Source organism: Protopterus annectens, chromosome 12.part0, assembly GCF_019279795.1.
Source record: "Protopterus annectens isolate FY-2018-M chromosome 12.part0, PAN1.0, whole genome shotgun sequence".
In the NCBI taxonomy this organism is placed as follows: Eukaryota; Metazoa; Chordata; order Ceratodontiformes; family Protopteridae; genus Protopterus; species Protopterus annectens.
The window spans coordinates 1,331,479,193-1,331,493,797 of NC_056746.1; positions in this window are offsets into that span (position 1 = coordinate 1,331,479,193).

The following is a 14,605-nucleotide window of genomic DNA, read 5'->3' on the forward strand; positions in this document are numbered from 1 at the left end:
TATTTACATATATGTTTTGCTCACTTTATACACAAAATGCGGCATTTTTTACAATATTCATATTTATTTGGACACTATAAAGATCTACCACTCTGTGCTACTGTGTGTGCATATCGATATCTGGATGTATGTCAGATTATCGAAGTTATGAAACTTTGAAAATTCATATGACCGAGACCATATGATCGAAGTTTCGGAACTTCGAACATTAAAAAAAAAATAAAGGACAAAAAATTATATTTTTGATGTTTTTGCTGGGCAGCAAGCACCCCTTCATGCCCTACATTCCCTGCTAATTAAATATACTAACTTTGAGATCACACTACATCGCAGAAAAGGGTAAATTTCCCATTCTGTGCTGTACCTCTATCTCCATTCAAAACATTTGAAGTTTCCAACCTTCGATCATATGGTCCCAACCATATGACTTTTGAAGTTTTGAAACTTCGATAATCTGATATATCTATGTCTATATCACAAGAGAGAGAGAGCTAGAGAGATAGATAGATAGATTATTTATTTATTTTATTTCATTTTACATTTGTTGACTGGGCTAGTCCAACTGGATATATGTCCATTTTCAGTAGAGGCCCGGGGAGAAAAGCTCCAAGACAGATACATTATACCAATACGTATAAGGTTACAATTTCAAAACAGTATATATAAGGTTACAATCAATTCAACATAGCAGATGATTCAAAACATTTTACAGTACATTGCAGAACAATATTTACAAAAGTATATAACAAGATATTCACATGAGGTAGTTTGAACTTTTTTCAGGTTTACAATTCCTGAGAATGGTTGCATAAGAGTATTTACAACATATAGAACAAGATATCTACATGAGGTAGATCATAACTGTATGCAGGTTTACAATTCCTGCAATGTTTGCAGTAAAAAGCATTGAATTAAAAGTCAGAGTGAAGTTACGAGAAAGAGGTGGTGGGTTAGTCAGGGTTGGTGCAAGGGCATAACCAGTGTGTTCTAAGGTATATTTTGAGTTTTTGTTTGAAGTGGGGTAAGGAAGGAAGTGAAGTAAGATCACTAGGTAGAAGATTCCAGTATTTCCCAGTTGTGTTTGAGAAAAGAGAGTTACCTGCCATGTTGTTAGACTTACTAATACTAAGCAGAAGTTTGTTAGCAGAGTGTAAGGTATTGAGATTTTTATACGGAGTAATGAGGTTTGAGAGTATAGGAGTGTTGTTAGGCTGGTTGAGGATCTTATGGGCAATGGTAAGTTGGTTAAAATGAAGCTGATTTTGCAGTTCAAGCCATCCTAGTTGTTTTAGATTCTGACAGTGATGAGTTCTAAATGGATTACCAGTTACAAATCCGGCAATGTTATTATAAGATGTAGTTATTTTGAGAAGATTCTTCTTGGATAGGTTGGTGCATATTGGTGAGGCATAGAGGAGTGTTGAGATTAGATGGGAGTGGGCAATAGTAGTTCCGGCTGTTGGAGTGAGAAAGTACTTGACCCTGTATAGGGAGCCCATTTTTCTGTTGACTGTTTTTATAGTGTTATTAATATGGGTATCAAAATTAAGGTTATTGTCTATTGTAATTCTTAGGAGTTTGGTGGTAGAATCAGGGGATATGAGGGTGCCATTGTTAGAAATAACAGAGAAATCTAAAGGCATGGATTTACGGGTAGGAGTAAAGAGAAGGAGCTTTGTTTTTTTGGGATTCAAGGGGAGGCAATGTTTTAAGAACCAAGTCTCTACTATGTTAAATATCTTCTGAGTTAGGGATTGTAGTTCAGATGAAGATTCAGCTGCACAGATTAAATTTGAATCATCTGCATATTGTATACAGGTTGCATGAGGAATAGCTAAGTAGAGATCATTGATAAATATTGAGAATAAGAGAGGGCCTAGAATGGAGCCCTGAGGGACACCCAGTGAGACTGGCAGGTGGGATGATAGTTTATTCTCCCAGACCACAGCCTGTTGCCTATTGCTGAGGTAGGAACTAAACTATTGTATAGCCAGAGTATCAAGAGAGAGTGACTTCAGAATATTTATAAGTAAAGAGTGGTTTACCATATCAAATGCTTTTGAGAGATCAATAAATAGAGAGGAAGAGAGAACATTGTTATTGCGATTTTTGTTAATGGTATCAGTAAAAGATAAGAGAGTAGTAGTAGTACTGTGGAATGATCTAAAGCCATGTTGGCTTTCAGCTAGTATGTTATGTTGAATTAAATGGTTTAGAAGCTGATGGTGAATACATTTTTCCATTATTTTTGCTAAGGGGGATAGTAGGGCTATAGGTCGATAGTTAGAGTATTCATTTGAGTTGACACCTTTGTGTAGGGGGATAATATGTGAGATTTTCCAGATGTTAGGGATGCTTCCCTCATTAGTAGTTCTATTAATCAGGATGGATATCGGGTAAGCTACTTCTTTAGCTGCTTTTTGCAGGTATTTGGCTGAGATCTGGTCAGCAGAAGGAGTACAAGGCTTAGGTTTTAGAATGAGTATGTAAATAAAATTAGTTGAGGTGGGTAGTAATCGGAAGGTAGGAAGAGAGCTGGGAGAAGAGTTAAGAAGACTGGATCTATCAGGAGCTAGCTGACTGGCTAGTGATTAGATAGATAGATAGATAGATAGATAGATAGATAGATAGATAGATAGATAGATAGATACTACAAGAAAGATTTAACAAAGCTAGAATATTCACTGTGTGATACCTTAAACTTCCTGTAGTGAAGGCCCATTGGATATATGTAAATGAGCCTTAAGGACGTACCAGTGTTTCAGCTGTATCCCACAGAATCCCATAATCTCCAAATCTTAATTGCCATACTTTTTTATTTCTTCATACTGAAGTTCATCATATAACATACTCCATACATTTTAAGAAAACACACATAAGCCGCGGCGCTACAGTGGTAGCGTTGTTGCCTCACAGCAAGAGGTTCTCATGTTCGATTCTTGGCTGGAGTGCCTTCTGTGTGGAGTCTGCATGTCCTCCTCACGGTCTAGTGGCCTCCCGAAAGACATGCGTGAGTGGGCGTGCCTTCGCTGAAGATTGGGCATCAGGCTGGCAACTTGACACCATAAAAATCGACTGCCAATCATTAGTGGACCGGAGTTGTACTGTGGTGACCCCTAACAGGGAAAAAACGAAAAGACAAACAACAACAACAACACATCTTCCTGTGCACTGGATCCTTGCTTGTGACACTTCCTTTCAGCCAAAGTTTTATACTTCATGCTTTATTTAACAGTTAGTTTAGAAAGGGTAAACTGCCAAAAAATGTTAGACCATTCTGGTATTCCCTGATATCTAAGTCTCCTGTTTATAATTCTACCTCTTTTTTGAACATGTATCTTAATGTATCTACCTTCATAAAAAAAAATGTTCAGTAATACATGTATACCACAATTTCCTACCAGTCACCAAACCTCATAACACATTTCAAACTTAAAATCTTTCATTTCTACTTACCCAATGAATCTTACCCTTCTTGTTTTATAGCTATCATATAAAGATTAATGTCTCTTAAATAAGAAATTACCAGAGGCATCTAGTGACGTCAAAGCAAGGAAGGGCTGCAGAAAGCAACTAACTGGGTAGGGCTAAATCCAGTGTCTAGTGGGGTGAGGGTTTGTTACATAAGGTCAATGACCATGACATGTAATCACACAACAGATGGGGTCATTAACATTCATCTATAGTTTACTCAGTATGTACACTCTAATCACAGGAAATATAACCTGTATCTAAAGTTTAATATTCAAAGCTAATAAAACAGTGGCTCCCCAGTAAACTAATTACATGGATATATGAATCTTATGTTGAAATAGTGCGTGTCTTCCTATCCTTCCAAAAAGACATAGCTGTCCTTGGTTTACCTCCAAACCATCAAAGCACACATTTTCTGATTCAGTGTTTAATAAAAATTAAATATCAAAAATATTTTTTGCAGAGGTGCTCCCCTATACCCCTAAAATACGTATACCAACTCGATGGTCACACACAGGGAAGAAAGGTCAAAAACACTGCGAACGTACTGTACCAGCTTACACAGTACAATGCAGTGACATGCATTGTGTTATTACATTTCTGAACTAAAGCCATTCGTCCATCAAAACAGCAACATCATTTATTATTTACCTTACATTTGTTTACCGGGAAAGTCCGAATGGACACAGGTCTTTTTTCAGCGGAGGCCCGGGGAGAAAAGCTCTGGCAATACAGATTACAAAAGCTGACAAACATACATGATTAATAAAATACAATAGAACTTTTTCTTTAAAAAAAAGAATAAACTGGTAATACATATATGATTTACAAAGATCTGAATACAATTATCTAATGATTCATGTAAAGTTTTCTTTGGGAATGCATATTATTAAAGTTAAACAGATATATGCAATGTTAGTACTGGCTCTGTACCCCATATACATTCAGATAAGAGGAGTGGGAGACTAATAAGGTGTAGGGTCTGATCTTATGAGTACTGATGTTAGCCAGGAGTGGTGCGAGAACAGAGCCAAGTGTTAGTTGAGACTTTAAAAGTTTTTTGAATTGTACTAAAGAACAGTTGGAGGTTATTGGGGCTGGCAGTTTATTCCATATTTTGAGAATGAAGTTTGAGAAGAGTGATTCCCCAGCTGAGATGTGTGCTTTGTAGATTTCAAGAAGTAGTTTGTTTCTGGAACAGAGTACGATTGTTGGTATACGGCTGTATAAGATTTTGGAGAGCAGGAGTTTTTTCTGGTTGATGCAGGGTTTTAGGGCAAAGGTTAATTGATTAAAAAGTAGTAGCTGAGGTAGTTCTAGCCAGTTAAGTAGTTTCAGGGGTGTACAATGATGTGTCCTATATTGGCAGTCTGTGTCGAACTTGGCAATTTTATCATAACATGATTCTAGTTTACTACGATCAGTTTTTCTGAGGTTGGTTAGAATTGCAGAGCTGAACAGAAGGGTTGCTAAGAGGTGTGTGCAAGCAATGGTAGCTTTTGTGTTTATGGTTAGAAATTATGTGTTTCTGTAGAGAACATCTAGTTTCTTGTGAACTTTCTTAATGGTTTGAGAGACGTGAATATCAAATTTCAAATTATTGTCGATTTCTACACCTACAAGTTTGGTATGGGTTACTGGTGAGACAGTGGTTTTGCTTTTGGATGTGATATTGAATGACAGGCATGATGGAGGAGATCTTGTGGGGAAGAGAAGAAGGAGCTTTTGGTTTTGTTGGGATTCAGAATAAGCTGGGAGTTTGAGCCATGTTTCGACAAATAGGAAAGAGTCTTGAGTTGTGGACTGGAGGTCCTGAAAGGAGGAGGTTGTGCATATTAGTGTAGAGTCATCTGCGTGTTGTATAACTGTGGTGTGAGGAGCAGAAGTGTGGAGTTTGTTGGTGAAAACACAGAACAGTAGAGGTCCAAGGATGGAGCCTTGGGGAACCCCCTAAACTAACTGGAAAGAGGGGGGAGAGTTCATGTTGCCATTGAACAGCCTGCTGGCATCCAGATAAGTAGCTTTTAAACCGGGTAATAGAGGAAAACTAATTTTCTCTCTAATATCTATTGTATTATTCTCTTCAATCTTAAATATATTATTACCCTCTCCATGCATAATATTTCCTAACCTACTAATGGTTAGTAGCTATACATTTTGAAATGTTAAACCTACAATTGAGTTTATAACAAAAATATTCACTTTATGTAAATGTTGAAATTTCTGTACTGAATTACTTCTTTTCATTTTTGTAACATTGTGACAAGCCAATTGCAACTATCGTGGAGCTTATCTGTAAATGTTTAATTAGCTGTATGAGCTGTGTCCTTTTGTAACATGTGAAATGTAACTTGCAATTATTGTGGAGCTTTTCTCCCTCAGCCTCCACTGAAAACAGGCTCTTCTTGGCCAGTGGACTTCCCCAGTCATGAAACGTAAATAAAATAAATAAAATAAAATAAAAATAAAAAGTACTGTGGTTTAGGGAGGTAAGAATGTTGATAAGTTTGTTGCGATTTACCATATCGAAAGCTCTAGAATGGTCCAAATAGACCACAGATACAAATTTACCATTACTATATTAGTGAAGGACATTAGAGCTGTGGTGGTACTGTGGGAGGGCTGAAAGCCATGTTGGGTGTCTGACAGTAATTTCTGTGTGAAGATAAATCATCAATTGTGTATAAATGACTCTCTCTAGGATTTTAGAAGGGGGTGACAGAATGGTGACTGGATGATAATTGGTCAGCTCGGTGGACCCACCTCCCTTGTGAAGAGGTAGGATGTGGGAGATTTTCCAGATGTCAGGTACCGAGTTTTCAGATATTGATCTGTTTATTAGTATGGCTACTGGATAAGCTATTGTTTCTGCTGCAATTTGCAGCAGTCTGCAGGGAGTTTGTCTGCTGCTAGTGTGGTCAGCTTTATTTTTTTAAATACTTTTTATGGTGTCAGTGAGGACTAGTTGCAGTGTAAAACAGTTGGGGTTGTTCTGTAAGATAAAAGGCTCAGGGGTGGTTGGGGTGTTCTGAGTATTGGTGGGGCATAGGAGAGTTTTTGTGAAGTATTTGTTGAATTGGGTTGCTATGTTTGCAGAGTTAGTGGTTGTTGTTGGGGTAGGTGTAGTTGATTTACCTGGTAGTAGAATATTACTGATGGCTGCCCAGAACGTTTGAAGGTTATTATGGTGCTTTTTTGAATATTATGGTAGTTGATTTTGTGAAGTTTGACTAATGACTTTGCTTTGTTTCTCAGTTGCAGAAATTATATTTTGAAGCTTGGGATTTGTCTTTATGAAACTGGTCCCAAGCTTTATATCTGGTTTTAAGGAGGGATCTGCAGTGCTTACTTAGCCAAGGCGCATGGTTGGCTTTTACTCTGATATTTCTAGGGGGTACATGGTAGTTCAGTATGTCTAGAAAAGCAGTGTTGAATGATTTAACTGCCTCTTCCAGGCGCTGTTGTCTAAAAGGTTCCCAGTTACAGCTCTTTAGTGCAGAGATAGTTGCTGTGGCTGAAGTTTTTTTGTTTCTGATTATAAGATAGTTGGTTAGTTTGTTTTGGTGGGTACGGGTCCTGAGAAGAAAGGTTGGTTGATGGTCACTAAGGCCATCAGGCAGACAACTAGACTGAGAGTATAGGGTGGGGGTGTTTATCACAATCCTGTCAAGGATGGACTGACATTTGGATGATTTGTCAGGCCTTGTAGGAGATGTGATAATTTGGATGAACCCATGAAGGTTAATATGGGTTACCCTATTCTGAGAGCAGCAGGTGAGCTAGTCTATGTTAAAGTCCCCCATCAGGACTGTTTCCTGTGGGAGGGCATCGGAGATCCAGTGTAGTAAATTTTCGAGTGTGGGAATGTTATAACTATACTATTATCTTATATGTACCACTTTGGTGTTAGATTGGGATAAAGGTAAAAGCACAAATGGACAGGACCATATAGTATACAGCTGAGGATATGGGAGAAGAAACCAAAGCACATGGATAAAATTCATGGAGACAGAGGGAGTACATTCATACTGCACACAGAGACAGGGAGTACATTCATACTCCAGACAGAGAAAGGGGGTTCATTCATACCCCACACAGGGACAGACAGTACATTCATGATCCACACTGAGACAGAGAGTACGTTCGTACTCCAAATACAGACAGGGAGTGCATTCGTACTCCACACTTAGACAGGAAGTACATTCATATACCACACATTGACAGGGAGTGCATTCACACTCCACACACTGACAGGGAGTACATTCACACTCCACACAGAGACAGGGAGTACATTCACACTCCACACACTGACAGGGAGTACATTCACACTCCACACAGAGACAGGGAGTACATTCACACTCCACACACTGACAGGGAGTACATTCACACTCCACACAGAGACAGGGAGTACATTCACACTCCACACAGAGACAGGGAGTACATTCATATACCACACACTGACAGGGAGTACATTCACACTCCACACAGAGACAGGGAGTACATTCATTTACCACACACTGACAGGGAGTACATTCACACTCCACACAGAGACAGGGAGTACATTCATATACCACACACTGACAGGGAGTACATTCACACTCCACACAGAGACAGGGAGTACATTCATATACCACACACTGACAGGGAGTACATTCACACTTGACACAGAGACAAGGAGTACATTGATATACCACACACTGACACGGAGTACATTCACACTCCACACAGAGACAGGGAGTACATTCATATACCACACATTGACAGGGAGTACATTCACACTCCACACAGAGACAGGGAGTACATTCACACTCCACACATTGACAGGGAGTACATTCACACTCCACACAGAGACAGGGAGTACATTCACACTCCACACAGAGACAGGGAGTAGATTCACACTCCACACAGAGACAGGGACTACATTCATATACCACACACTGACAGGGAGTACATTCACACTCCACACAGAGACAGGGAGTACATTCATTTACCACACACTGACAGGGAGTACATTCACACTCCACACAGAGACAGGGAGTACATTCATATACCACACACTGACAGGGAGTACATTCATATACCACACATTGACAGGGAGTACATTCATATACCACACACTGACAGGGAGTACATTCACACTCCATCACTGACAGGAGTACCTTCCTTACTTATTGTATATATTCACTCACACCCTGTACCATCACTGACAGGAGTACCTTCCTTACTTATTGTATATATTCACTCACACCTTGTACCATCACTGACAGGAGTACCTTCCTTACTTATTGTATATATTCACTCACACCCTGTACCATCACTGACAGGAGTACCTTCCTTACTTATTGTATATATTCACTCACACCCTGTACCATCACTGACAGGAGTACCTTCCTTACTTATTGTATATATTCACTCACACCCTGTACCATCACTGACAGGAGTACCTTCCTTACTTATTGTATATATTCACTCACACCTTGTACCATCACTGACAGGAGTACCTTCCTTACTTATTGTATATATTCACTCACACCTTGTACCATCACTGACAGGAGTACCTTCCTTACTTATTGTATATATTCACTCACACCCTGTACCATCACTGACAGGAGTACCTTCCTTACTTATTGTATATATTCACTCACACCCTGTACCATCACTGACAGGAGTACCTTCCTTACTTATTGTATATATTCACTCACACCCTGTACCATCACTGACAGGAGTACCTTCCTTACTTATTGTATATATATTCACTCACACCCTGTACCATCACTGACAGGAGTACCTTCCTTACTTATTGTATATATTCACTCACACCCTGTACCATCACTGACAGGAGTACCTTCCTTACTTATTGTATATATTCACTCACACCTTGTACCATCACTGACAGGAGTACCTTCCTTACTTATTGTATATATTCACTCACACCCTGTACCATCACTGACAGGAGTACCTTCCTTACTTATTGTATATATTCACTCACACCCTGTACCATCACTGACAGGAGTACCTTCCTTACTTATTGTATATATTCACTCACACCTTGTACCATCACTGACAGGAGTACCTTCCTTACTTATTGTATATATTCACTCACACCCTGTACCATCACTGACAGGAGTACCTTCCTTACTTATTGTATATATTCACTCACACCTTGTACCATCACTGACAGGAGTACCTTCCTTACTTATTGTATATATTCACTCACACCCTGTACCATCACTGACAGGAGTACCTTCCTTACTTATTGTATATATTCACTCACACCCTGTACCATCACTGACAGGAGTACCTTCCTTACTTATTGTATATATTCACTCACACCTTGTACCATCACTGACAGGAGTACCTTCCTTACTTATTGTATATATTCACTCACACCCTGTACCATCACTGACAGGAGTACCTTCCTTACTTATTGTATATATTCACTCACACCCTGTACCATCACTGACAGGAGTACCTTCCTTACTTATTGTATATATTCACTCACACCCTGTACCATCACTGACAGGAGTACCTTCCTTACTTATTGTATATATTCACTCACACCTTGTACCATCACTGACAGGAGTACCTTCCTTACTTATTGTATATATTCACTCACACCTTGTACCATCACTGACAGGAGTACCTTCCTTACTTATTGTATATATTCACTCACACCCTGTACCATCACTGACAGGAGTACCTTCCTTACTTATTGTATATATTCACTCACACCCTGTACCATCACTGATAGTCCTCCTTACTTTATGTATATATTCACTCACACCCTGTACCATCACTGACAGGAGTACCTTCCTTACTTATTGTATATATTCACTCACACCCTGTACCATCACTGACAGGAGTACCTTCCTTACTTATTGTATATATTCACTCACACCTTGTACCATCACTGACAGGAGTACCTTCCTTACTTATTGTATATATTCACTCACACCTTGTACCATCACTGACAGGAGTACCTTCCTTACTTATTGTATATATTCACTCACACCTTGTACCATCACTGACAGGAGTACCTTCCTTACTTATTGTATATATTCACTCACACCTTGTACCATCACTGACAGGAGTACCTTCCTTACTTATTGTATATATTCACTCACACCTTGTACCATCACTGACAGGAGTACCTTCCTTACTTATTGTATATATTCACTCACACCCTGTACCATCACTGACAGGAGTACCTTCCTTACTTATTGTATATATTCACTCACACCTTGTACCATCACTGACAGGAGTACCTTCCTTACTTATTGTATATATTCACTCACACCTTGTACCATCACTGACAGGAGTACCTTCCTTACTTATTGTATATATTCACTCACACCCTGTACCATCACTGACAGGAGTACCTTCCTTACTTATTGTATATATTCACTCACACCTTGTACCATCACTGACAGGAGTACCTTCCTTACTTATTGTATATATTCACTCACACCTTGTACCATCACTGACAGGAGTACCTTCCTTACTTATTGTATATATTCACTCACACCCTGTACCATCACTGACAGGAGTACCTTCCTTACTTATTGTATATATTCACTCACACCTTGTACCATCACTGACAGGAGTACCTTCCTTACTTATTGTATATATTCACTCACACCTTGTACCATCACTGACAGGAGTACCTTCCTTACTTATTGTATATATTCACTCACACCTTGTACCATCACTGACAGGAGTACCTTCCTTACTTATTGTATATATTCACTCACACCTTGTACCATCACTGACAGGAGTACCTTCCTTACTTATTGTATATATTCACTCACACCTTGTACCATCACTGACAGGAGTACCTTCCTTACTTATTGTATATATTCACTCACACCCTGTACCATCACTGACAGGAGTACCTTCCTTACTTATTGTATATATTCACTCACACCTTGTACCATCACTGACAGGAGTACCTTCCTTACTTATTGTATATATTCACTCACACCCTGTACCATCACTGACAGGAGTACCTTCCTTACTTATTGTATATATATATTCACTCACACCCTGTACCATCACTGACAGGAGTACCTTCCTTACTTATTGTATATATTCACTCACACCCTGTACCATCACTGACAGGAGTACCTTCCTTACTTATTGTATATATTCACTCACACCTTGTACCATCACTGACAGGAGTACCTTCCTTACTTATTGTATATATTCACTCACACCTTGTACCATCACTGACAGGAGTACCTTCCTTACTTATTGTATATATTCACTCACACCTTGTACCATCACTGACAGGAGTACCTTCCTTACTTATTGTATATATTCACTCACACCTTGTACCATCACTGACAGGAGTACCTTCCTTACTTATTGTATATATTCACTCACACCTTGTACCATCACTGACAGGAGTACCTTCCTTACTTATTGTATATATTCACTCACACCTTGTACCATCACTGACAGGAGTACCTTCCTTACTTATTGTATATATTCACTCACACCTTGTACCATCACTGACAGGAGTACCTTCCTTACTTATTGTATATATTCACTCACACCTTGTACCATCACTGACAGGAGTACCTTCCTTACTTATTGTATATATTCACTCACACCTTGTACCATCACTGACAGGAGTACCTTCCTTACTTATTGTATATATTCACTCACACCTTGTACCATCACTGACAGGAGTACCTTCCTTACTTATTGTATATATTCACTCACACCTTGTACCATCACTGACAGGAGTACCTTCCTTACTTATTGTATATATTCACTCACACCCTGTACCATCACTGACAGGAGTACCTTCCTTACTTATTGTATATATTCACTCACACCTTGTACCATCACTGACAGGAGTACCTTCCTTACTTATTGTATATATTCACTCACACCTTGTACCATCACTGACAGGAGTACCTTCCTTACTTATTGTATATATTCACTCACACCCTGTACCATCACTGACAGGAGTACCTTCCTTACTTATTGTATATATTCACTCACACCTTGTACCATCACTGACAGGAGTACCTTCCTTACTTATTGTATATATTCACTCACACCTTGTACCATCACTGACAGGAGTACCTTCCTTTACTTATTGTATATATTCACTCACACCTTGTACCATCACTGACAGGAGTACCTTCCTTACTTATTGTATATATTCACTCACACCTTGTACCATCACTGACAGGAGTACCTTCCTTACTTATTGTATATATTCACTCACACCCTGTACCATCACTGACAGGAGTACCTTCCTTACTTATTGTATATATTCACTCACACCCTGTACCATCACTGACAGGAGTACCTTCCTTACTTATTGTATATATTCACTCACACCTTGTACCATCACTGACAGGAGTACCTTCCTTACTTATTGTATATATTCACTCACACCTTGTACCATCACTGACAGGAGTACCTTCCTTACTTATTGTATATATTCACTCACACCTTGTACCATCACTGACAGGAGTACCTTCCTTACTTATTGTATATATTCACTCACACCCTGTACCATCACTGACAGGATTACCTTCCTTACTTATTGTATATATATTCACTCTCACCTTGTACCAACACTGACAGGAGTACCTTCCTTACTTATTGTATATATTCACTCACACCCTGTACCATCACTGACAGGAGTACCTTCCTTACTTATTGTATATATTCACTCACACCTTGTACCATCACTGACAGCAGTACCTTCCTTACTTATTGTATATATTCACTCACACCTTGTACCATCACTGACAGGAGTACCTTCCTTACTTATTGTATATATTCACTCACACCCTGTACCATCACTGACAGGAGTACCTTCCTTACTTATTGTATATATTCACTCACACCTTGTACCATCACTGACAGGAGTACCTTCCTTACTTATTGTATATATTCACTCACACCTTGTACCATCACTGACAGGAGTACCTTCCTTACTTATTGTATATATTCACTCACACCTTGTACCATCACTGACAGGAGTACCTTCCTTACTTATTGTATATATTCACTCACACCCTGTACCATCACTGACAGGAGTACCTTCCTTACTTATTGTATATATTCACTCACACCTTGTACCATCACTGACAGGAGTACCTTCCTTACTTATTGTATATATTCACTCACACCTTGTACCATCACTGACAGGAGTACCTTCCTTACTTATTGTATATATTCACTCACACCTTGTACCATCACTGACAGGAGTACCTTCCTTACTTATTGTATATATTCACTCACACCTTGTACCATCACTGACAGGAGTACCTTCCTTACTTATTGTATATATTCACTCACACCCTGTACCATCACTGACAGGAGTACCTTCCTTACTTATTGTATATATTCACTCACACCTTGTACCATCACTGACAGGAGTACCTTCCTTACTTATTGTATATATTCACTCACACCTTGTACCATCACTGACAGGAGTACCTTCCTTACTTATTGTATATATTCACTCACACCTTGTACCATCACTGACAGGAGTACCTTCCTTACTTATTGTATATATTCACTCACACCTTGTACCATCACTGACAGGAGTACCTTCCTTACTTATTGTATATATTCACTCACACCCTGTACCATCACTGACAGGAGTACCTTCCTTACTTATTGTATATATTCACTCACACCTTGTACCATCACTGACAGGAGTACCTTCCTTACTTATTGTATATATTCACTCACACCTTGTACCATCACTGACAGGAGTACCTTCCTTACTTATTGTATATATTCACTCACACCTTGTACCATCACTGACAGGAGTACCTTCCTTACTTATTGTATATATTCACTCACACCTTGTACCATCACTGACAGGAGTACCTTCCTTACTTATTGTATATATTCACTCACACCCTGTACCATCACTGACAGGAGTACCTTCCTTACTTATTGTATATATTCACTCACACCTTGTACCATCACTGACAGGAGTACCTTCCTTACTTATTGTATATATTCACTCACACCTTGTACCATCACTGACAGGAGTACCTTCCTTACTTATTGTATATATTCACTCACACCTTGTACCATCACTGACAGGAGTACCTTCCTTACTTATTGTATATATTCACTCACACCCTGTACC